This window comes from Cryptomeria japonica, chromosome 5 (assembly GCF_030272615.1).
Source record: "Cryptomeria japonica chromosome 5, Sugi_1.0, whole genome shotgun sequence".
NCBI classification, from domain to species: Eukaryota; Viridiplantae; Streptophyta; class Pinopsida; order Cupressales; family Cupressaceae; genus Cryptomeria; species Cryptomeria japonica.
In genome coordinates, this window is record NC_081409.1 from 495,601,386 (window position 1) to 495,628,291 (window position 26,906).

Genomic DNA, 26,906 nt, shown 5'->3' on the forward strand with positions numbered 1-26,906 from the left:
ACACCCCATAGGTACAAAAGAAAACCTATTAGGTCAAATAGAAAATAGTTAAAAAGAGCTTGAAGGTTTAATCACAAGGCTAAAAGACCCCACTGGAACAAACTCCCATAGGACAAACCTTGCCAGTTCTTTGCAATCTATTGTATCTCACATACAATTTGTGAGTGGGAAAATAAATTTTTGGTCCCGTAAGAAGGAAGAACAAAATAAATTTTATGTTGACAAATTATCATATGCGGCAGTGAAGAAAAAGAAAATTAATAAATTTGACTTGTGTGCTCTTTTTACAGACCCCCGAATGAATCAACCTTTCCACTCTAGATGTAGGAGATTCCCTATTCATTGGTGTCATCATGAAGGGATTAAGAACAATTTTTGGGATAGGTGGTGGATGGTATTTGATCAGCCCCCATGCAATAATCATGAGGTACCCCAATACTTTTTGAGAAAACTGTACTGTGAGTTTGTCCTTAATGAGATCCCAAACTATTTTGATTTTCTAGATTTCCAAGGTAGAGGTGGGGGTTCCTCGCATGATAGAGAGGGTGCATAGCGTGATCCAAATCTCCCACCAAGACCCTTGGCCAGACCTATGGTGGAGCATGTTATTATTCCTTCCATTGTGAAGGAAAGTATTGACGTCGAAACTCTAGACTCTATTAGCTCACTCACTCATACCCTTATACAGTATGCTAGTCCTCGAGTAGAGGGTGATGTGAGTGATGATGTTGATTCTTCTAGGCATCAAGTTCCAGCTCATTTTTTGTCGATCTTGTGGTTCTTTTTGCACTTATGATCCTAATAGTTCTAAGAATGCACATGCACGAGCGGAGTTTGCTACAGAGAACATTGTCATGATAGAATCCTTGCTGAACGAAACATTTGGCATTGATACCCAGGTGAATTTCATTACAAGTTCATTTCATTCTTTTTATTAAATCTTATATGTAAATTTGAGAATATATCTAAATTAGTAAATTATTATGATAAAAAATCAGGGTCAAAGTGTTCACAATACTAGCAACATTCCTGCAGTACCCTTTTTCACTACTTCATCGACTCCACAAGTATACAACGAGTGAAAAAATATAATTATTATATGTAGATAGTTGAACCTTATATGAATGATTTTCTTATTACTCATTTTGGATGTCAAATAGTTTGATGCTAGAGCTTCAACATCAGCACCTCGTAGTGTATTTCATCGACAATCTTTCACCCAGGTAAATAATTTATCTTTAATATTGTAATTAAATAATATAGATAGTTTTGGCGATTAATCAATATACTTTGTTTAATTTTCAGATTTTGAATTCAGAGACTCCTCCTGTTGTCCGCACATCAATGGAGCATGGTGTTGCTGTAGCAGTAGCAAGTTCAACTGCTTTAACAGAAGTATGAGACATATTTATAAATTTAGTAAATTTAGCATTACATTTGTTATCTTAATAATATGTTATTGAAAATTTTAACGACACTTGTATTTAGTTTAATTTATATTGTGATGCTTACAGGAGGGGCTTGTCACTCCAGATCATGAACGTGCACCTATTGTGGATGAACATCATGATTATTTGTATGCAGTAAGTGACTATTCTATTATATGTCATTATAAAATTCATTTTTTGTATATGCTAACATCATTCTTTTCATTGTATCAGGTGGAGTTACAAAAAGGTCTGGAGAGGAGGTCGAGTGGACGTACTCGAAAGACACCTACATCATATACATCTCCATCCCCTCGACAGGAAAAGATATCTCATGATCTATTTCCTTCCCCTAGAGGGAAATGAATAGAATAGGGTCCTATGTTGTATGCCTATATGGCAATTTTGAACATATGTTTTGTATTACGAATATATGACATTCTATCGCCATATGGCTTTTGGCAAGCTCCTATTTGACTTTATTGGATACCATGTTGTATTCCTATATGGAAAATTTGAACATATGTTTTGTATTATGAATATGTGACATTCTATGTCCATATGGCTTTTGGCAAGCCCCTATTTGACTTTATTGGATATCATTGTGTATGCCTTTATAGCAATTTTGAACATATGTTTTGTTTTATGAATATGTGAAATTCTAAGTCCATATGGCTTTTGGCAAGCCTATTTGTTTGTATTGGATATATTTGATGGTTTTAACGGTATACAATGTTGCATGGATTTGTAGCTTTTTGGTTAATGCAAATCATTTATCATGGTTATCCATAATTGCAGTACAAATGATTAGATGAATAATTGTACAAAGTTTATTATTACTTAAGCTTTGAACCTAAATATGTGTTTTTAATCTAAGACACAAGCCACCTCGATGCATATGAGCTAATGGTTTAGTGCCGCAATATGACCCTGTAGGATCAGACGGATCATTCTTATGATTAACGGGCACAAAGAAACATGATGTCGAATATTGACAACTTTGAGCAATTTGAGCACTTGGGTGATTTGGCTGCTAGGGTGTGGCCCGCAATGATCGGGCAAGTTGGAGAGAAAAAAGAAGGCATTCCTAGCATAAAACCAGCCACCCAGATGTATACGAGCTGACAGTTCGGTGCTGCGATGAGTGGCTTGAAAGATGGGGCATTGTGCAACTTTTCATTGAACTCATCTGATGCTTTTTGTTGCAACTGAGAAAGAGTCGCCACGATAAACTGGGTCTAAGTCTATTGAAACCGAGAGAGGATTTTTTAGAGTGCCATAACATGACCCCATAGGATCAGATAGATCATTCTTATGATTAATGGGCACGGAGAAACGTGATGCCGAATATTGACAACTTTGAGCAATTTGAGCACTTGGGTGATTTGGCTGCTAAGGTGTGGTCCGCAACGATCGGGCGAGTTGGAGAGAAAAAAGAAGGCATTTCTAGGGTACACCTAGCCATGTCAATGTGTACAAGCTGACGGTTCGGTGCCGCGACGAGCGGATTGAAAGATGGGGCATTGTGCAACTTTTCATTGAACTCATCTGATGCTTTTTGTCGCAACCGAGAAAGAATCACCACGAGCAACTGGATCCAAGTCTACCGAAACTGAGAGAGGATTTTTTAGAGTGCCATAACATGACCCCACAGGATTAGATGGATCATTCTTATGATTAACAGGCACGAAGAAACACGATGCCGAATATTGACAACTTTGAGCAATTTGAGCACTTGGGCGATTTGGCTGCTAGGGTGTGGCCTGCAACAATTGGGCGAGTTGGAGAGAAAAAAGAAGGCATTCCTAGCATAAACCCGGTCACCCCAATGGGTACAAGTTGACGGTTCGGTGCCGCGACGAGTGGATTGAAAGATGGGGCATTGTGCAACTTTTCATTGAACTCATCTAACGCTTGTTGTCGCAACCGAGAAAGAGTCGCCACGAGCAACTGGATCTGAGTCTACCAAAATCGAGAGAGGCTTTTTTAGAGTGCCATAACATGACCCTGTAGGATTAGATGGATCATTCTTATGATTAATGGGCATGGAGAAATGTGATACCGAATATTGACAACTTTGAGCAATTTGAGCACTTGGGCGATTTGGCGATTTGGGTGTGGCCCGCAACGATCGGGCAAGTTGGAGAGAAAAAAGAAGGCATTCCTAGCGTAAACCCAGCCACCCCAATGCATACAAGCTGACGGTTCAATTCCGCGATGAGCGGATTGAAAGATGGGGCATTGTGCAACTTTTCATTGAACTCATATAACGCTTTTTATCGGAACCAAGAAAGAGTCGCCACGCGCAACTGGATCCGAGCCTACCGAAACTGAGAGAGGACTTTTTAGAGTGCCATAACATGACCCCATAGGATCAAATGGATCATTCTTATGATTAATGGGCACGGAGAAACGTGATGCCGAATATTGACAACTTTGAGCAATTTGAGCACTTGGGCGATTTGGCTGCTAGGGTGTGGCCCACAATGATCGAGCGAGTTGGAGAGAAAAAAGAAGGCATTCCTAGTGTAAACCTAGCCACCTCGATGCATACGAGTTGACGGTTCAGTGTTGTGACAAGCGGATTGAAAGATGGGGCATTGTGCAACTTTTCATTGAACTCATCTGACGCTTTTTGTTGCAACCGAGAAAGGGTCGCCACGAGCAACTGGATCCGAGTCTACCAAAATCGAGAGAGGATTTTTTAGAGTGCCATAACATGACCCTGTAGGATTAGATGGATCATTCTTATGATTAACGAGCATGGAGAAATGTGATGCCGAATATTGACAACTTTGAGCAATTTGAGCACTTGGGCGATTTGGCTACTAGGGTGTGGCCTGCAACAATTGGGCGAGTTGGAGAGAAAAAAGAAGGCATTCCTAGCGTAAACCCAGCCACCCCAACATGTATGAGCTGATGGTTCAATGCCGCGATGAGCAGATTGAAAGATGGGGCATTGTGCAACTTTTCATTGAACTCATCTAGCGCTTTTTGTCAGAACTGAGAAAGAGTCGCCACGCGCAACTAGATCCAAGTCTACCGAAACCGAGAGAGGCTTTTTTAGAGTGCCATAACATGACCCTGTAGGATCAAATGGATCATTCTTATGATTAACGGGCACAGAGAAATGTGATGCCGAATATTGACAATTTTGAGCAATTTGAGCACTTGGACGATTTGGCTGCTAAGGTGTGCCTGCAACGATCGACCGAGTTGGAGAGAAAAAAGAAAGCATTCCTAGCATAAAACCAGCCACCCTGATGCGTACTAGCTGATGGTTTGGTGTTGCGATGAGCAAATTGAAAGATGGCGCAATGTGCAACTTTTCATTGAACTCATCTGATGCTTTTTGTCGCAACCGAGAAAGAGTCGCCACGAGCAACTGGATCCGAGTCTACCGAAACCGAGAGAGGATTTTTTAGAGTGCCATAACACAACCCCATAGGATTAGATGGATCATTCTTATGATTAATGGGCACGGAGAAACGCAATGCTGAATATTGACAACTTTGAGCAATTTGAGCACTTGGGCGATTTGGCTGCTAGGGTGTGGCATGCAATGATCAGGTGAGTTGGAGAGAAAAAAGAAGGCATTCCTATCATAAACCTAGCCACCCTAATGTGTACAATCTCATGGTTCGATGTTGCGATGAGCGGATTGAAAGATGGGGCATTGTGCAACTTTTCATTGAACTCATTTGACGCTTTTTGTCGCAACTGAGAAAGAGTCACCACGAGCAACTGGATCTGAGTCTACCAAAACCAAGAGAGGCTTTTTTACAGTGCCATAAAACAACCCCGTAGGATCATATGGATCATTCTTATGATTAACGGGCATGGAGAAACGTGATGCCAAAATTTGACAACTTTGAGCAATTTGAGCACTTGGGCGATTTGGCTGCTAGGGTGTGGCCTGCAACGATTGGGCAAGTTGGAGAGAAAAAAGAAGGCATTCCTAGCATAAACCCGGCCACCCTAATGCGTATGAGCTGACAGTTTGGTGTCACGATGAGCGGATTGAAAGATGGGGCATTGTGCAACTTTTCATTAAACTAGTCTGACGCTTTTTGTCGCAACTGAGAAAGAGTCGCCACGAGCAACTGGATCTGAGTCTACCTAAACCAAGAGAGGATTTTTTAGAGTGCCATAACATGACCCCGTAGGATCAAATGGATCATTCTTACATGTCACTAACATCGAGAAAAACCATGCCGAATTTTGACAATTTTTCACACTTTGAGTGATTGACAACAAATGAGCATTTTTTACATCTTTTACCATATTAGCAGAGTATACTTCATGAAATTATCCCATGTGATATCTAATGGTCCAAAATGACATTATTTACATAAAATCACACAAAACAAGACCATAATTTTTTATATTACAATGCCTCGAGTAGTCAAAAATACAAGTCATGTACATATATCCAAATAAGATTGATATTACAATTTTTTACATTTACATTTAATCCAATGAACCATCTGGATCTTCTCTACTCTTTATCGTCTCTAGTATGGCCTCATGGTCAGACTCATGAACCTTCCATAGGTTCTTTTTTAGTGTTCTACCCCCATATCTGATCAAATGAACATTTGAAGCTACAACAAGGTTAGAATAATGAAGAATCTTCCTATGTATCTCGAAGTCCTCGAACAACCACAAGTTAGACTTCTTCACTGGGTCCCTTCTAAGCCATGTACCAGTAACAACTACTGATTCTATGGGGTGCTCAATATTTTCTTTATCTACCACAAGGTGATCCAATTTCTTTTTTGCGTCCACACAATGACAAAGGTAATAATTTGTTCCTTCTTCATTGTCTTCAGCTGCAATTACTGCATCAACATGCCCTGCAATGATAAAGTGAGAAGAATTTAGCAAACAACTAAGGTAAAATATTAAAGTACAAAACATTGCATGTGGATAATTCACCTGGTTGGACTAAATCTGACACATGGTCAAATTCAATTGATGCTTCCATCTGTGTGAGTTGTAGTGCACTCGGAGGTCGGTATGTCTCAAGTGGGATTAGAGATCTCATACACCATTCGTCCACCCACTCCTTTGACTCACAGTCATTATAGGCACCATCTCTACATGAAGAACAATAACATGCCATCCACTGTGTATGGATAGTCCATGAACCTGCATTAGAGCTTTTGAAAGAGTGTAGCTCACTCGATCCTGTCAATGTACAACAATCTTCTAATTTTGCAATGTTAGTATCATCTACCAACAAAAAAAATCTGCGAACTAAAGACTTACCTTGATTACCTAGACCAATTGTACCATTGCACCATTGAACAATTGATTTTGCATCTTTCAAGTTTGCATTCCCTTTGTACTTTAACTCTTCTCGTGCTAAAGCTCTTTTAATACATGCTCCTGCACCATCATGCTCCCCTTTTCGATGCCCAGCCTCAGAGAAATTCCACATATGTTGAATAGCAGTCAACTTATGCATCCTACTCAACCAATAAAACATCCAAGAGTTCTTAAATTGTGATGCACAATTATCTGACCATATGATATGTTGATGGAATGATATGCCTCGGCTAGCCAAATCATTGTAGGATATCTGAAAATAACCTTGCACAAACTCTATAGAGTGTGAGCGATCATCACTGATGTAAAAATGATACTCCCTCAATATCTTCCTATCCTCTTCCATACTATCATGTGCATGAATGAATGCTATATGCACAAATATGGCAACTTGTGTGGAGTTGTAATATTGTGATCGCACCTCGTTCTGCGGTTGTAGTGTGTAGTTCTCTGCAAAGTCAACAATTAAAACAATTGTATGAAGTGGAAATGTGTCCTTGCATAGCTTAAATTGTGAGTCCAACCAACGAGCTTGATGGTTATGCCTTGCATACTCATACACTATATTCTCATGAAAGATGCCCATAAACACATACACTAGAATCTTCTCACTAACCAATTTACACCTTTTTGCTTCTTTTCCATCTTTTAGCATGTAGGCCATTGTCTTATATTTTTCAAATTCTACTAATTCATTACCAATTTCTTGTCCAATATCCATATGTTGACAAATTTGTAAATGTCACAATCCACCACAATCAACACATGTGCCATCCAAGCAACACTTATTGTAATATACTTGACCATCTACTCTTTCACATAAGATGCTAGATATGAATTCCCTTGAAGATGTCGGTGGACCATTTATGTTGCATTCCTGCAAAACATTGTTAGCATGCAAATCTATACATATGCGTTGATAAACATCATAATGGTTAGAAAATTCAATATGTACTCTACAACAACAAGTTGTGCGTGTGTGATTTATTTTGACATAAAAAGGCTTTACCATTTCAAAGAACCTTTGACTAATTTTTATTTGAGGATACATATGTTGAAACTTGGCAAAAAATTGTGTTTGAGTCATATCCAAAAAATGTTTCAGATGTGGATCACAAATTTTACTATCAATCCTCCTTCTTACAACATCTCTTTGATTTGGAGAGACCCATGTGTTATTCTTCCAAAAATCTTCAATTAGTGCAGCTCATTTGGCTAGCACCAAATATGGCGCTGGGGCTAGCCAAATGACTTCCATTGAAATTTTTTACCTTAAACTAAACACTAACTCTATACCCTATAACCTTTTTTTTGTGTAGCTCATTTGGCTAGCACCAAATGACTTCCATTGAAATTTTTTACCTTTGATAAATTTCTACTCTATACCCTATAACCTTTTTTTTGTGCAGCTCATTTTGGCGCTAGCTAAATGACTTCCATTGAAATTTTTTAACCTTTGATAAATTTCTACTCTGCACCCTATAATTTGATAGCCAAAACCATAAAAATTAAACCATATGACTCTTTAGGACATAATATGGTGTCTTAGGACACCATATGACCCCTTAGGTTTCGTTATGGGTCGTATAGTGTCCTAAGGGGTCATATGGTGTCTTACGAACCCTTAGGACACCATATGACCCCTTAGGACACAATATGGGTTGTAAAGGGTCATAAAGTGTCCAATGACCCCTTACGACACCATATGACCCCTTAGGACACAATACAGTGTCGTTATGGGTCATATGGGGTCCTAAGGGGTCATATGGTGTCTTATGACCCCTTAGAACACAATATGGTGTCATTATGGGTCGTATGGTGTCCTAAGGGGTCATATGGTGTCCTATGACCCCTTAGGACACCATATGACCCCTTAGGACATAATATGGTGTTGTTATGGGTCGTATGGACACCTAAGGGGTCATATGGTGTCCTATGACCCCTTAGGACACCATATGACCCCTTAGATGTCATTATGGATTGTATGGTGTCGTAAGGGGTCATATGGTGTCATATGACCCCTTAGGACACCATATGACCCCCTAGGAAACAATAGGGTGTTGTTATGGGTCGTATGGTGTCCTAAGGGGTCATATGGTATCTTATGACCCCTTAGGACACCATATGACCCCTTAGGACAGAATATGGTGTCGTTATGGGTTGTATGGTGTTTTAAGGGGTCATATGGCATCTTATGACCCCTTAGGACACCATATGACCCCTTAGGACACAATATGGTGTTGTTATGGGTCATATGGTGTCTTAAGGGGTCATTTGGTGTCCTATGACCCCTTACAACACCATATGACCCCTTAGGACATAATATGGTGTTGTTATGGGTTGTATGGACACCTAAGGGGTCGCGTCATGTCCTATGACCCCTTAGGACACCATATGACCCCTTAGGTGTTGTTATGGGTCGTATGGTGTTGTAAGGGGTCATATGGTGTCCTATGACCCCTTAGGACACCATATGACCCCCTAGGACACAATAGGGTGTCATTATGGGTCGTATGGTGTCCTAAGGAGCCATATGGTGTCTTATGACCCCTTAGGACACAATATGGTGTCGTTATGGGTCGTATGGTGTCCTAAGGGGTCATATAGTGTCTTATGACCCCTTAGGACACTATATGACCCCTTAGGACACAATATGGTGTCGTTATGGGTCGTATGGTGTCCTAAGGGGTCATATGGTGTCTTATGACCCCTTAGGACCACCATATGACACCTTAGGACATACTATGGTGTTGTTATGGGTCATATTGTGTCGTAAGGGGTCATATGGTGTCCTATGACCCCTTAAGACACCATACGACCCCTTAGGTGTCGTTATGGGTCGTATGGTGTTGTAAGGGGTCGTATGGTGTCCTATGACCCCTTAGGACACCATATGACCCCCTAGGAAACAATAGGGTGTCGTTATGGGTCGTATGGTGTCCTAAGGGGTCATATGGTGTCTTATGACCCCTTCGGACACCATATGACCCCTTAGGACATAATATGGTGTCGTTATGGGTCGTATGGACACCTAAGGGGTCATATGGTGTCCAATGGGGCCATAGGACACCATATGACCCCTTAGGTGTTGTTATGGGTCGTATGGTGTCGTAAGGGGTCATATGGTGTCCTATAACCCCTTAGGACACCATATAACCCCTAGGACACAATAGGGTGTCGTTATGGGTCATATGGTGTCCTAAGGGGTCATAAGGTGTCTTATGACCCCTTAGGACACCATATAGCCCCTTAGGACATAATATGGTGTCGTTATGGGTCATATGGACACCTAAGGGATCATATGGTGTCCTATGGGGCCATAAGACACCATATGACCCCTTAGGTGTTGTTATGGGTCGTATGGTGTCGTAAGGGGTCATGTGGTGTCCTATGACCCCTTACGACACCGTATGACCCCCTAGGACACAATAGGGTGTCATTATGGGTCGTATGGTGTCCTAAGGGGTCATATGGTGTCTTATGACCCCTTAGGAAACCATATGACCCCTTACGACACAATATGGTGTCATTGCGGGTTGTATGGTGTCCTAAAGGGTCATATGGTGTCCTATGACCCCTTAGGACATAATATGGTGTTGTTATGGGTCGTATGGAAACCTAAGAGGTCATATGGTGTCCTATGATGCCATAGGATACCATATGACCCCTTAGGTGTCGTTATGGGTCATATCATGTCGCAAGGGGTCATACGGTGTCCTATGACCCCTTAGGACACCATATGACCCCCTAGGACACAATAGGATGTCATTATGGGTCGTGTGGTGTCCTAAGCGGTCATATGGTGACTTATGACCCCTTAGGACACCATATGAACCCTTAGGACACAATACGGTGTCGTTATGGGTCGTATGGTGTCCTAAGGGGTCATATGGTGTCCTATGACCCCTTAGGACACCATATGACCCCCTAGAACACAATAGGGTGTCGTTATGGGTCGTATGGTGTCCTAAGGGGTCATATGGTGTCTTATGACCCCTTAGGACACCATATGACACCTTAGGACAAAATATGGTGTTGTTATGGGTCGTATGGTGTCCTAACATGTCATATGGTGTCTTATGACCCCTTAGGACACCATATGACCCCTTAAGACATAATATAGTGTCGTTATGGATCGTATGGACACCTAAAGGGTCATATGGTGTCCTATGGGGCCATAGGACACCATATGACCCCTTAGGTATCGTTATGGGTCATATGGTGTCGTAAGGGGTCCTATGGTGTCCTATGACCCCTTAGGACACCATATGATCTCTAGGGACATAATAGGGTGTCGTTATGGGTTGTATGGTGTCCTAAGGGGTCATGTGGTGTCTTATGACCCCTTAGGACACCATATGACTCCTTAGGACATAATATGGTGTCGTTCTAGGTGGTATGGATACCTAAGGGGTCATATGGTGTCCTATGGGGCCATAGGACACTATATGACCCCTTAGGTGTCGTTATGGGTTGTATGGTGTCGTAAGGGGTAATATGGTGTCCTATGACCCTTTAGGACACCATATGACCCCCTAGGACACAATATGGTGTCGTTGTCGGTCATATGGTGTCCTAAGGGGTCATATGGTGTCCTATGACCCCTTAGGACACCATATGACCCCTTAGGACATACTATGGTGTTGGTATGGGTCGTATGGACACCTAAGGGGCTATATGGAGTCCTATGGGGCCATAGGACACCATACGACCCCTTAGGTGTCGTTATGGCTTGTATGGTGTTGTAAAGGGTCATATGGTGTCCTATGACCCCTTAGGACACCATATGACCCACTAGGACACAATAGGGTTTTATTATGGGTCGTATGGTGTCCTAAGGGGTCATATGGTGTCTTATGACCCCTTAGGACACCATATGACCCTTTAGGACACAATACAGTATCGTTATGGGTCATATCATGTCCTATGGGGCCATAGGACACCATATGACCCCTTAGGTGTTGTTATGGGTCATATGGTGTCATAAGGGGTCATATGGTGTCCTATGACACCTTAGGACACCATATGACCCCCTAGGACACAATAGGGTGTCACTATGGGTCATATGTTGTCCTAAGGGGTCATATGGTGTCTTATAACCCCTTAGGACACCATATGACCCCTTAGGACATAATATGGTGTCGTTATGCATTGTATGGACACCTAAGGGGTCATATGGTGTCCTATGGGGCCATAGTACACCATATGACCCCTTAGGTGTCATTATGGGTCATATGGTGTTGTAAGGGATCATATGGTGTCCTATGGCCCCTTAGGACACCATATGATCCCCTAGGACACAATAGGGTGTCGTTATGGGTCGTATGGTGTCCTAAGGGGTCATATGGTGTCTTATGACCCCTTAGGACACCATATGACCCCTTAGCACATAATATAGTGTCGTTATGGGTCATATGGACACCTAAGGGGTCATATGGTATCCTGTGGGGCCATAGGACACCATATGACACCTTAGGTGTCGTTATGGGTCGTATGGTGTCGTAAGGGGTAATATGGTGTCCTATGACCCCTTAGGACACCATATGACCCCCTAGGAAACAATAGGGTGTCGTTATGGGTTGTATGGTGTCCTAAGGGGTCATATGGTGTCTTATGACCCCTTAGGACACAATATGGTGTCGTTATGGGTCGTATGGTGTCCTAAGAGGTCATATGGTGTCCTATGACCCCTTAGGACACCATATGACCCCTTAGGACATAATATGGTGTTGTTATGGGTTGTATGGACACCTAAGGGCTCATATGGTGTCCTATGGCACCATAGGACACCATATGACCCCTTAGGTCTCGTTATGAGTCGTATGGTGTCGTTAGGGGTCATATGTCATCCTATGACCCCTTAGGACACCATATGACCCCCTAGGACACAATAGGGTATCATTATGGGTCGTATGGTGTCCTATGGGGTCATATGGTGTCTTATGACCCCTTAGGACACCATATGACCCCTTAGAACACAATACGGTGTCGTTATGGGTCGTATGGTGTCCTATGGGGCCATAGGACACCATATGACCCCTTAGGTGTCGTTATGGGTTGTATGCTATTGTAAGGGGTCATATGGTGTCCTATGACCCCTTAGGACACCATATGACCCCCTAGGACACAATAGGGTGTCGTTATGAGTCATATGGTGTCCTAAGGGGTCATATGGTGTCTTATGACCCCTTAGGATACCATATGACACCTTAGGACATAATATGGTGTCGTTATAGGTTATATGGACGCCTAAGGGGTCATATGGTGTCCTATGGGGCCATAGGACATCATATGACCCCTTAGTTGTCATTATGGGTCGTATGTGTCGTAAGGGGTCATATGGTGTCTTATGACTGCTTAGGACACCATAAGACCCCCTAGGACACAATAGGGTGTTGTTATGGATCGTATGGCATCCTAAGTGGTCATATGGTATCTTATGACCCCTTAGGACACCCTATGACCCCCTAGGACACAATAAGGTGTTGTTATGGGTCGTATGTTGTCCTAAGGGGTCATATGGTGTCTTATGACCCCTTAGGACACCATATGACCCCTTAGGACACAATATGGTGTTGTTATGGGTCGTATGGTGTCCTAAGGGGTCATATGGTGTCCTATGACCCTTTAGGACACCATATAACCCCTTCGGAGATAATATGGTGTTGTTATGGGTTGTATGGACACCTAAGGGGTCATATGATGTCCTTTGGGGCCATAGGACACCATATGATCCCTTAGGTGTCGTTATGGGTCGTATGGTCTCGTAAGGGGTCATATGGTGTCCTATGACCCCTTAGGACACCATATGACCCCCTAGGACACAATAGGGTGTCGTTATGGGTCGTATGGTGTCCTAAGGGGTCATATGGTGTCTTATGACCCCTTAGGACACCATATGACTCCTTAGGACACAATACGGTGTCGTTATGGGTTGTATGGTGTCCTAAGGGGTCATATGGTGTCCTATGACCCCTTAGGACACCATATGACCCGTTAGGACACAATATGGTGTCGTTATGGGTTGTATGGACACCTAAGGTTTCATATGGTGTCCTATGGGGCCATAGGACACCATATGACCCCTTAGGTGTCGTTATGGGTTGTATGGTGTCGTAAGGGGTCATATGGTGTCCTATGACCCCTTAGGACACAATAAGGTGTCGTTATGGGTCGTATGGTGTCGTAAAGGGTCATATGGTTTCCGATGACCCTTTAGGACACCATATGACCCCTTAGGACACAATATGGTGTTGTTATGGGTTGTATGGTGTCCTAAGGGGTCATATGGTGTCCTAAGGTGTCATAGGACACCATATAACCCCTTATGACATAATATGACCCCTAACGACACCTAAGGGGTCATATGGTGTCCTATGACCCATTAAAACACTATATGGTACTGTTATGGGTTGCATGGTGTCCTAAGGGGTCATATGGTGTCCTATGACCACTTAGGACAAAATATGGTGTCGTTATGGGTCCTATGGTAACCTAAGAGCTCATATGGTGTCCTATGACCCCTTAGGACACCATATGACCTCTTAGGTGTCGTTAGGGGTCATTTTGTGTCCTAAGTGGTCATATGGTGTCCTATGACCCCTTAGGACCTAGAGAGAGGAGGGAGTGGGGAAAAAACTGAGGGAAAGAGGTGAGAGAGGGAATTAGATGGTTGTAAGGATGAAGAGGGAGATAGCTCGAGGGATAGGAGAATAAGGGAATTGTGAGAGCTAGAGAGGGGAGGGACAAAGAAGAGTTTGTATCTATTCCAAATTTGGTGCATGCCAAATAGGGAGAGTGCCAAATGTGTACATAGAAACCCCCATCTCACCTCTGCCTTCTTTATCTCCCTTCCCTCATAGTTCCATCTCTCTCTATGAACTAGATCTCATATTCTCTCTCTCCCCTTACCTCTTCTTGGGCTCTTCATTCTTATAGATACATACTCTTCTTTGTCCCTCCCCTTTCTAGCTCTCACGATTCCCTTATTCTGCTATCCCTTGAGCTATCTCCCTCTTCATCCTTATTTGGCACACACCAAATGTGGAATATGGACCACATTTGGTGCACGCCAAATGGAATATCCATTCATCACATTTGGCGCACACCAAATAGGGCGAGCGCCAAATGGCCCAATTTGGGAAACACCAAACCTATGGTTTGGATTTGCCTTGGGCATCCAACCCAAAGGTTTGGATGACCATTTCAGGCTAGAGATGTGTTTTTGTCAGAACATTGAAAATTTTGACATATTTTTGGTCGTGCACTCCGTCAGGTTTGCACGTGTTTCAATGAAGTTAAAAAAATATTGTGGTAAACTTGAGCTCCCTCTTAGCTATCCAAAAATATAATTTATTTCAAATTTGGATTTCGTTACATCTTTCACCTATAATTTCTTTTGTTAGTGTGTCTGTTTTTTGTCAAAAACCAACATACACTATTTTGGGTCTAGATTTTTACACGTTCATCAGACTTTGAAAAAAATTACATTTTTAGAAACTAGACTCCATTCTACACAATTTTTTAAAAAACATTTTGGTTTTTGATTTGTTTTCAATGATTTTAGGGGGAAGCACGCTCAAATTTCTATTTTTCAGGATGTGTCCACTTCGAAAAATTAGTAAAAAATCATATACTCATTAAAAAATTAGCTGAAAATTCTGGCATAAACTACAAGGTGTTAGCTAATTTCTCACCGAAGCGATTTTAAAAATTCAAAAAAAAAGTTAACATTTTAGGGGGGCCACAACAGACACTATGTTATGTTTTTTGCATAAAAATAGGACCACTTTTTGTGGCCCCCCTTTTTGAAGCCCTTAATCTCCACCATTTTCAAAAAAAAATTAGAAGTTTAGAAAGTAGACTCGAAGCACTCTGACTCTTGTTCTTGTTGCATCTTCAATTTTGGAGTGTAACTATCTTTAATTTGTCATTGAAGTTTAGACTTTGCCGATTTCAGAAAAAAAGTGGCATCTTAAAACCCCCTTTTGGTACCACAACTTGGTGCACATACCCATGTCTATTGTAGAGAAGACCTCTCATAAACCTACAACATTATAATTATAAGCAACTATCTTTGTTCATGACATAGAAATATTTCTCGAATGCTAGTTACTATCTATGTCTCACATCAAATTGTTCTTCACCTTTCAAAAATTAACCATGTAGACAAAAACTCCAAAAATCAACCTTCACTCAATTCCCCTATTCTTCTTATAACAAAATAGCCTTGTAACCAAATAACTGTCAACCAATTGTAGCCAAGTTTATTAAGCAAAATGAAAAACAACAAACTGTTAAGAAAATTATTCATGTATGTCAACCTGAACATATGCATAAGAAAAAAATATCAATCATATTGCCATTAGAATGTCAATCAGCCTGCTTAAGAGATGTCAATTGTATGCTGAAGAAACCAGAACTGACTAATAAACAAGAAGATGAACAATAACTAAGCCTGAGAAGATATTCTTGGCAAAGAGACAAGACATTTATCTGACATAAAAGGAGACCAAATTATATAACCCAAAAACATTGCATATTTGTCCAAGGAAGTCATATATACAAAGTGCAGAGTAACTCCACATAGTCTTCACTACTAACTCTGTATTGTCGACATATCCACATAAGTATTGTCATTATATCCACCTAACAATATAACCCATACAACTTCAACTAGTCTTCACCCACATAGCTCCAAATAGTCTTTACCATAGCCACATAACACAACACATCCCCATGAGAGACTGCACATATCATAACATAAGAGACTGCATCATCTACATTGTATTAAAACAAACAAAAGAGACTGAACAAAATGTGTAGAATGTTGTCAACAAAACTGTTTTTGTCATCAAAATGCCCAGAAGTACAACAATCTCCCCCTGGAATTGATGAAAAAACACAAAAACACTCCCCTTGATTTTGGCAGCAATAACAGGATTATAGGGGATCAAAGAAAGTCTCTGCTGAAAAATTGAAGACCACAAGCTAGCTCCATGACAATATTGCCACCACAATGAGAGAAAGAATTGTCATCAGAATAGACCATTTTATACAAGGTAGCAAAGTTTCCTGTTTGAACTCTAATCTAAATTTATTGCCAAATGATTTCAAGAGGAATTACACCACAATTGTTGGGTTGAATATTGGAGGAATCACAACTGCTTTCAATCTCTCTACCAAAATAAAAGGACAATGGTTTCAAAAAGGGATACAAAGGAATCATCATGATAATGATTAGAGGTCCAGAGACTAGCATCAAGAATAAAATTAAGGAATTTCACCATCTGATCACAAGTCCTTTGGAAGAGACATTTACATTGTTCTTCCCTAGATTCGAGCAAATAAGAACAAACTAAGGCAAAAGACATAATATATGAATAAGGTGAAACCCTTGTAGTCGTTAAAAATATGAGAGAGAGATCCTTAAATAGACAAGAGAGATGGATCTCAAAAGATATCAAATTCTAAAAATAGCTACAAATACAAGGAGAACATCTAGAACAGAATGAAGATTGCACAAACTGCTCAACAAATCTGTACTAAGAATATCTTGAAAAGATATACCAATAGGAGAATAAAGCATAAGGCTTATACAAAGTCTCTTGGAAAATAGAAACACCATCTTCGAAGCATCAGTCATGATAAGAAAATAAGTCTTTCATATATGAAATATCATTGAAAATACTTCATTCTGAAACTGAAAAGATAGCTGCAAAAGAGCCAGGTACAAATCGCACAATCAACTTGCAAAGTCACAAGAATCCAGGCAGTTCTTTGAAAGACTGTCTTTTCATCCAAATTATATTTCCAAGGGATAAAAGAAACCAACTCCCCCTAAAGAATTCATCTACTTTATTTTAATGTAAAAAATGAGACTAGACCAAGTCAAAGTCTCAACCTTTCAAAAGCTTCTTTAGCCAGGGGTTTAGTAAAAATGTCAGCCATTTGATCTGAGGTGTTAACATAGTGCAAACATACCTCAATTTGTTCAACCTTTTCATGAATAAAATGATAACCTATATCAATATGCTTTGTGCGAGCATGCATCATAGGGTTTTTAGAAATGTTGATTGTGCTTGTGTTATCACAGAAAATTTGAATAGGTTTGGTCACTTCAATCTTCATATCTTTTAATGTATGTGCCATCCATAAAACTTGAGTGCAATAAGAAATAGCAGCTATATACTCTATTTTTGTTGTTGATAAAGATATGGAATTTTTTTTTTGCTATGTTAGGCAACAAGTTTTGATCCCAAAAAGAAGGTTACCCCACTAGTACTCTTTTTATCATCTAAGGATCCAGCCCAATCTGCATCTGTAAAAGAAGTGAGAATAATATTGTCGTCTCAAGAATACCAGAGTCCAAAATCCAAGGTTGCTTGAATATACTTGAAAATTATTCTTACAACATTGACATGAGATTGTCTTGGTGAAGCCTGAAACCGAGCAACTAAACATACTGCTTGCATAATATCAAGTCTTGAAGTTGTGAGATATAAAAGGCTCCTTATCATTGATATGTATTTTGTTTGATCAACACAAGAAGTATCATCTTCTTTCACCAACTTACATCCAATCGTCATGGGGGTTGCAACTAAACTACATTCACTCAAATGAAACTTTTTAAGCATTTCTTTTGCATACTTTCTTTTGAGAAAGAAAAACACCTGTAGGAAATTGTGTAACCTATAATCCAAGAAAGAAATAGAGTTCTCCTAAAATGGACATTTCAAATTCTGATTGCACGATATTAGAAAACATGGTGCACATATCATCATTAGTACCACCAAAAGTAATATCATCTACATAAACTTCAACAATAAGTATATCATCTCCTTCAATTTTAATATAAAGATTACTATCAACTCCTCCTTTTGTAAACCCATTTTTGAGAATATGATTGTCTAATCTTGCATACCATTCTCATGGGGCTTGTTTTAGGCCATTTAGAGCTTTTTTCAATCTATAAACATGCTCTATCTTGTCCAGACATTGAAACCCTTCAGGTTGTTCCATATACACTTCTTCTTCAAGATGTCCAATTAAGAAAGCACCTTTAACATCCATTTGATAGATTTTAATCTTTTTTGTAAACAGAGAAAGCTAGGAATCTTCTTATTTCTTTAAGCCTTGCTACTGGGGCAAAGGTCTCATCATAGTCAATTCCCTCTATTTTTTAATAACCTTTACACACAAGCCTAGCTTTATTTCTAGCCACTTTACCATTCTCATCAAGTTTATTTCTAAAAACCCATTTTGCTCCTATGACATTCTTATTTGCAGGTCTTGGCACTAGCTCCCATGTTTTATTCTTTTCAATTTGATTGATTTCTTCTTTCATGGCTAAAACCCAACATTCATCCTTACTAGCTTCAACATAGGTTTTAGGTTCTAATTCAGACAATATGCAAAAATGAGCTTCCTCACCTGACATAGCAACTCTTCTTCTTATTAAAACACCTTCATCTTTATTTCCAATGATCTGCTCCTATGGATGATTTTTCAAGAGGTTTTTGTCGGGTCTTGTGGGAGATGCTTTTAGTGTAGTTTCAAAAGGTGTACTTGCTATTTCTTTTTTCTTTGGAGATATTTCAGATTCTAATTTAGATTCAGCTTCAATATTGTTTAAAAAAGTTTCATTAACCTGTAGCTTCTCATCCACTTTAACATTAGAACTTTCAACAATTTTCTTAAGACTCTTATTATAACATCTATATGCTTTACTATGTGATGAATATCCAATAAATATACCCTCATCACATCTATACTCAAAGCTAAGTAAATTGGCATCATCTTTCTTTATGTAATACTTACTCCCAAATATTCTAAAATACTTAACAGAAGTTGACTTACCATACCATAGTTCATATGGTGTATAATTTATTTTTACTCTCAACTGGACCCTCTTTAGAATGTAAACAACTGTATGGACAAATTCCTTCCAATAGACATTAGCAAGATTAGCTCCATCAAGCATTGTCCTGGCCATTTCTTTAACAGTTCTATTATTTCATTCTGCTACTCCATTTTGTTGAGGAGGTCTTGGTGTAGCATATTGTCTTTTTATGCCATGTAGTTCATAATATTGTTCAAACTCATTTGATATAACTCCCCTCCTTGATCTAATCTCAAGCACTTTATTCTTAAGTCTGATTCATTCTCTACCATTTTTCTAAATACTTTGAACCTGTGAAAACCGTCAAATTTATGTTTAAGAAAGGTTACCCATGTCATCCTAGATTAATCATCTATAAAAAGAATGAAATACTTTTCTCCATCTAATGATCTTGTTCTACTTGGTCCAAATAAATCTATATGTACAGGTTCTAGAGGTCTAGAAGACATATATTATTTTTATTTATGGCAAATTCTACTTTGTTTACCACTCTGACACTCTTTACAAACTATATTTTTCAGGCTTGCTTATTGTAGGCATGTCTCTTACATTCTGATTTCTGCTGACCTTCACAAGATTGTTAAAGTTTAAGTGTCCTAACCTCTTGTACCAAAGTCAACTTTCTTCTATCTGACTCATAAGACAAACATGACTGGCATTATCAATATGAGATACATTATGAAGATGATATACATTAACCTTGGTTATTTTACCTACTACTTGTAATACCCTAAAAATGGTCACCTAAACCATGGGCCCCTAATCTCGACAACATCACCAAGGTCCTAACCAAAGGCAATTAAATCAACCTTGAGCACCTAATTAATTAATTCTTCAATCATTAATGTTACATGGCAAATAAATCACTCTATATTAATTAAATATTTATTTAATTAATTAAATCATTCCAAGTAAATCATTTTGATCAATTATTCTATTTATTTAATTAAATATCCTAGCATATTTAATTAATAAATAAATTTGCCATTTAAATCACAAAAAAAGGAATTAATTTGCAAAAAAAGAGGAATTAATTTACAAAAAGAGATTAATCACAAAAAGAGGAATTAATCTGCAAAAGAAAGAGTTAAATTGAAAACAAAAGAAAAGAATTAAATTAAGAGAGAAATCTTAAGATATTTTTTTTTCTAAAATTGAGATAACTTGAGAAATTTTAGAAAAGCAATTAAATTGAATTAATAATTTTCTCTAAAATTAAAACTCAAATCTTTTCTTGAGGAAAGAGGTTCAGTTACATTGACAAAGTTTTTTCTAAATAAAAATCTTGAACTAATTTTATCTCAAGTGCATGTAATCAACTAATTTTATCTCCAATGCAAACTCAAACTTATAATCTAAATGCATTAAATCAAGCTGTAATTGGAATCTATCTCAAGAATAACTTAATATAATCTCTTAGTTATTTCAATTAACCTGGATTGTGCTTTTTCTTGAGGAATCTCAACTGCTCATTGTTAATCGATCTTGAACATTGGTCTCTCTTTTGAGTCTCTATAAATTTGGCCTTCATCTCTCATTCAAGACACCCTGGAGATTTATTGTTATTATGCAGTTTTTGCTCTGGAGTCACTGAAGATATTGTGCTTTGAGATTATTGCATCTTAGTTTAGCTTTTAGTTTAATTATGATTGTTTAAATTCATCTAGCTTAATATTCATTCATCTAGCTTAATCTTGCATCCATTTAGCTTATTCTTGTGCTCATATAGATTAAATCCTTTGTCTTGGTGTAGTTTAGTCACTAGTATTGCTTAGACAAATCTGAGAGCAAGTCTATACTTGCATCTTTTAGAAGGCAATAGGTCAATTTGTTATGGTTTCTATATTCATGATTATATATGTCTAACCATGCATGCAATGCCTTAATTGAAGTGTTGTGTCTTACAGCTTGTAGACCTTATCCACTTTTCACACACACACACACACTACTATGAGCTTTCCTCACTTTTTTCTAACTTCACAACCTTGAGAATGAAAGGCAACTTCATAAACACTATCACAAATCTAGCTTACACTCAAGAGATTGTGTTTTAAGCCATCAACATAATAAACATCATATATCAGAGTTTTATCATTGAGTAAAAGAGTTCAAATACCTTTAATTTGAATGGTGGATTTGTCACCAAACCTAATAAAACCTCCTTCATAATCTTCAAATTTTGTAAACTTTGACTTGTCTCCTATCATGTGCTGAGAACATCCACTATCAAGAATCCAGATATCCTCCTTTTTAGCATTGTTGGTGTAATTAATTATTCATGTTGGATATTATTACACCTTACTTAAGTTTACTTAGGTACATGCATTTCATAGTAGTTTGGGTATGAGACACTTGGGTGTTTGTGCCACATTGGGATAGTGTGTGTAGGAGAATTTCCACCTTTTATGGTGTGATCTTGTTACTACTTTATCATATCCACTTATTGTGGAGTGATAATTCCATGTTCGGTGGGTGGTCCACCTCATGTGGAATATTTTATTGTTTCTCCTACCTACCATGCCTATTTCCTACCTACCATTGTTTTTTATTGAGCCACATGCCATGTTTGTATGCTCACATATCCATATAGCCTTGCCTATATATGCAGGCTCATATTCATTATATGTAACTATTGAACAACCATTTTTATCTATTGATGAGAGTATAGTTTATTCTTGTCCTACATTTTGTCTCTATATATTGTACTTTTCATTGAGCTCTTGATCTTGGAAAAATATCACATGGTATCAAAGTCATTAGAGCATCATTGATTCATCTTTGAGAGGCATTATTGCGATGTCAAGAGGCAGATATAAGGAGCATCATCTTTTGGAGGCATCCTAGACTAGATCTGACCTCGCCATTGCCTCCGAGTGGCCGTTTCCATGAATTTTGAGTATAAATTCGGCCTATTTTGGTGAAAATCAAATTCAGGGCTTGGAGAAAAATTTTGCTCAATTTGGACGATACGAATTTTTGGAAATTTAAAAATAAAAATAGTATTATTTCGCCCCCCACCCTGATCCGTACACTGCCTTTGTTATTTCTGCAGGGGCCCATGTTGTACGTCGGTGACCTATACACTATTCCCAGTCGTTGTTTGTGCTCGCTATAGACTAACGCAATAACCTGACCCACTACTCTCAGCGACCTGTCCTCTCGGTCAGCATCTACCAGCCGCCACCCATCGAACTCCAACCGGTCACCGCTCCCAGCAAACACTTTATGTATGTCATGCTTCTCTGACATCCGCCAACTCTTGGTGGCCCTGACTCCGACATCCCACTTCCATTTCCCATGCTGACATCCACTCCAGTCACCGACTCCATCGGCTCCTTCCAATGGTCTGCTCGATCGTCGATGCCACCTTTCACCGACCATTAGCATTGTGTTCTCTCAAGTCACCTGTCCTCCGGTCATCACCTTTTCCCCTGCTTAGGCCTGCTTCCTCCATGATGACCACCATGGTGGTAATCTAGTCATAAGCCACATCATCATATGAATGACACATCATCAAACACATCATCTCTGCCACGACAGCGTACAGATTCTGACACGTCAACTATCCATATAATACCAAGCGCCCAACCAATAGGGAGGTGAAGTTTTCATGATGATCATATGGCCATCAAATTTAACCTCATGTTTTTTTGACGTCATCATTGTTTTGAAAAATTGCCAGGCCCCCTCCATTGATCTTTTTTATTTTGCAATTCAACTTCAAATGGCCATATCTTGCTCATTTTTGCTCCTATTTGGGTGCAATGTGTTTTGAAATGGGCTAGAATTTTGTGTACTATCTCATGGTGGAATTATTTTCTAATTTTGATTGATATATTTTTCAGAAATCTCAGTTTTTGGTGACTATACCTGTCCAATCCCCGTTTCTGCAACTTCTGGGACTCCTTTGGGGCTCATACGAACTCCTTTTCAAGTGCCATTTTTTTTGAAAGTGCATAATGTTTTATCTACTCTTATAATATACTATCATTTTGCAGAAATTTTGGGTAGAAATTGTGATGGTATGATGAAAGAATAAGTATCCAGTAGATTACTGAGAGGGGGGGGTGAATCAGTAAATAGAAAAAAACTGATACAAACTTCCTAAACTCAAATTCAAACATATAAAGTAAAATTATCAATGAAATGTCACTATCAAGATCAATACTCATAAGAATACCGGTTGACTGTTACAACAACTTAACAGTAAAAAACATTTAACTTGTAAACATCCAAATGCTTTATCATATGCCAATGCTTCATTTCTCAATGCTTCTAGTTATCATGCCTTATCAGAAATAGTTAAATAGTTAATCAAATCAACCATAAGATCGTAACCACAAAAACATTCACCACATGACACAAGTATTTATACATGGAAAACCCAAATAGGTAAAAACCACGGTGAGATGAGACTCATAAGATAATATTTGAACTCTTTTGAAGTTCGCCCTGTTAGGATCCAATCCTGTTAAAGCTTTTTCAAAAGTCCTGTTAAGAACTAATCCTATTGTGAATCACCCGGTTAAGGGATTGACTACAAATGCCTTGTTAGAAGCAAATACCCTGTAAGGAGTAACCTCAGTAGAGGATTTGAAAATCCAGTCTAATGGTCCACCTTGTTAGAGGATTTAATAAGTAACCAAGCTTGTTAGAGCTTACCCAGTTAGGGGATTTCAATTCTTTTGTAATTGTTAGAAAACAACAGGAGTTTCTTGATATGTCTAAATAACACTACACTTGCTTGATCAGATCCATTTAAGCTTTTATCTTCCTTTACTCAAACTGCAGACTCATTCTCTAGTTCGGCAACCACACACTCAACTGATTTCTGCCAACTCTTAACAAAACAACTTCATCAACATTAAATACAAACAAATTAGGTCAGTAACACAACAAAAAATCTAATCCTCTCATCGAGATTACAAACAAGTTGGTACAAGCATGATCATTGGATTTCATAGCAATCTCCACACATCAATCAAGAAAACCTCAACCGCTCATTGATTACCGCTTCATCGAGCTCAGTAACTCATCAAGCATTTTATATTAGATGCAATATACTTTGCTCATTCCCTAGACAAACAATTGTGCCAAAACATTTTGAACTTGTCCTCATACAATGACCTTATGTGTCACCATCATTACTGGTCAACATTAGATCATAAACCAACATAACCAATTCAACAACCTTAATCGGTTAGGGTTTAACAAAAACAAGTGGTAGGGTTTACCGGTTACATAACATAGAAAGGGTTTATCCTTTTACTCCGATTACCAGTTCAACTCAAAAACTTACATACCGATTTACAATATCCTTCACAAAGCTCTTCCTACTGGTTATAAGACAATATCAATAATAATAACAATATCAACAATATCATTACTGGTTCAATTGACATCAATGACAACATAACATATCATTAATGCAATCTTCATGCAAATGCCAACAAATTGTACTTTCAGCATATGGTCTTTTTTGGCCAATTTGGCACTTGTATTGCATAGATCTATCTTGTTGGTCTTTTGCATTGTAGTCATCAGCCTATTGGGGCAGTTGTTAAACAAAACCAGAAGTCCACCTTGCCATTGTTTGCAAGTGGCCTATTGTACACACACTACACATAGAGTGCCAAAATCATCATTTTTTTTTGGGGGGGGGGAGGCGGGCGGTGGGGGGGTACTTTGATTGATTGAATTTGGGGGGGTGTCTCTTGTGCTTTTATGCTCTTGTGTTCTTTCCATTTTTCTACTTTGGGTTCTTCTAAGTTTCCTCTCTTAACTCCTCATTATATGGTACTTGGAAAATTGAGGCATGGAGTATACTTATGGAAAAATGACTAACTCATTACATTGATGGAACTATTGTTGCTCCCTCTGATCCTAAGGTTGATCCTGTTGGTCACTTGGATTGGCTCACTAAAAATATCATGGAAATTGGTACCTTAAGAAAGTATGTATCAAAGGATCTCATTTTTCATATTGAGAAATGTAGTCTAATCAAGGATTCTTGGAAAAAGTTTCAAGACTTGTTTGGTCAAGTTGATGAGATTAGGGGATATTAGATTGATAGTGATCTCACCATGTTAGATCCCAAGAACTTTGATACTATACAAGATTATGTCACTAAGGAAAAAGAGTTGAGGGCACAACTCAAGGATTGTGGCATTGATAAGAAGGATACTCAATTGATCTTCAATTTCATGGGCAACCTTCCACAAGAATATGCAACATTTGTTTCTACTTTCCAAACCCATAGGATGACAATGGGTTCAAGTTACACAATTCCTACATTTGATGCTTTCACCGAAGCATTGATGATGGAACAAACTAATTTGATAAGCATGGGCATTCTTAAGGCTTCTAAGTCTCAAGCATTAGTGGCAAATCAAGGGAACAAAGGAAATCAAGGAAAGGACAACTCAAACAAGAAGAAATGGCAATCAAAGCCTAAGGACAAAGCATCATCTTCTCCACAATAAGGAGATTCATCCTCTTCCAAGAGGAACAATTCACCTAAGAGGGAGAGACCTACTTGTGCCTATTGTAAAAAAATTGGTCATGAGGAGTATCGTTGCCATTATAAGAAGATTGATAAGCTCACAGATATCCTCAAAAAACATAACAGTGATTTGCCTAATGCCTACAAGAAGGAGGATTCATCAACTTCCACTTCCTCACATTCAAAGGGAAAAGGGCAGGCATTCATGGCATCTACAAGTTAAAAGAATTACTCCTTTTGGAAAAGAAAAGGACAAGCTCTTTGTGCTACTACAAGTCATGATTCAGGGAGATGGCTTCTAGATTCAGGAGCTTCTCATCATATGGCATTTTCATAGTCTATGTTCTCTTCATTTGAGCCTTACACCATGCCATAGATTTTGATGGGAAATCATACATACATGGATGTGATTGGGAAAGGATCTATTGTCATTGGGGATAACTCCTTCAATGATGTGTTGTGTGTACCCCATTTGACAAAAAATCTCCTTTCTATCTATCATATCACACATGGCGCAACTAAGAGAATTGTGGAGTTCACACCTGTGTTACTTTTCATTAGAGACTTGGAGACTAGAGCTATCATTGAAAGTAGGGTGGTTGATCATACATCTCAGTTATACTCCTTTTCAGATTTTGTTAATGATGATGGTTTCACATATGATGATTCTTCACATGATGATCACACTTCTTGTGATAATTCAGATTTTGAGGAGAACTTTAGATACTTGAACTTTGGGATTCTC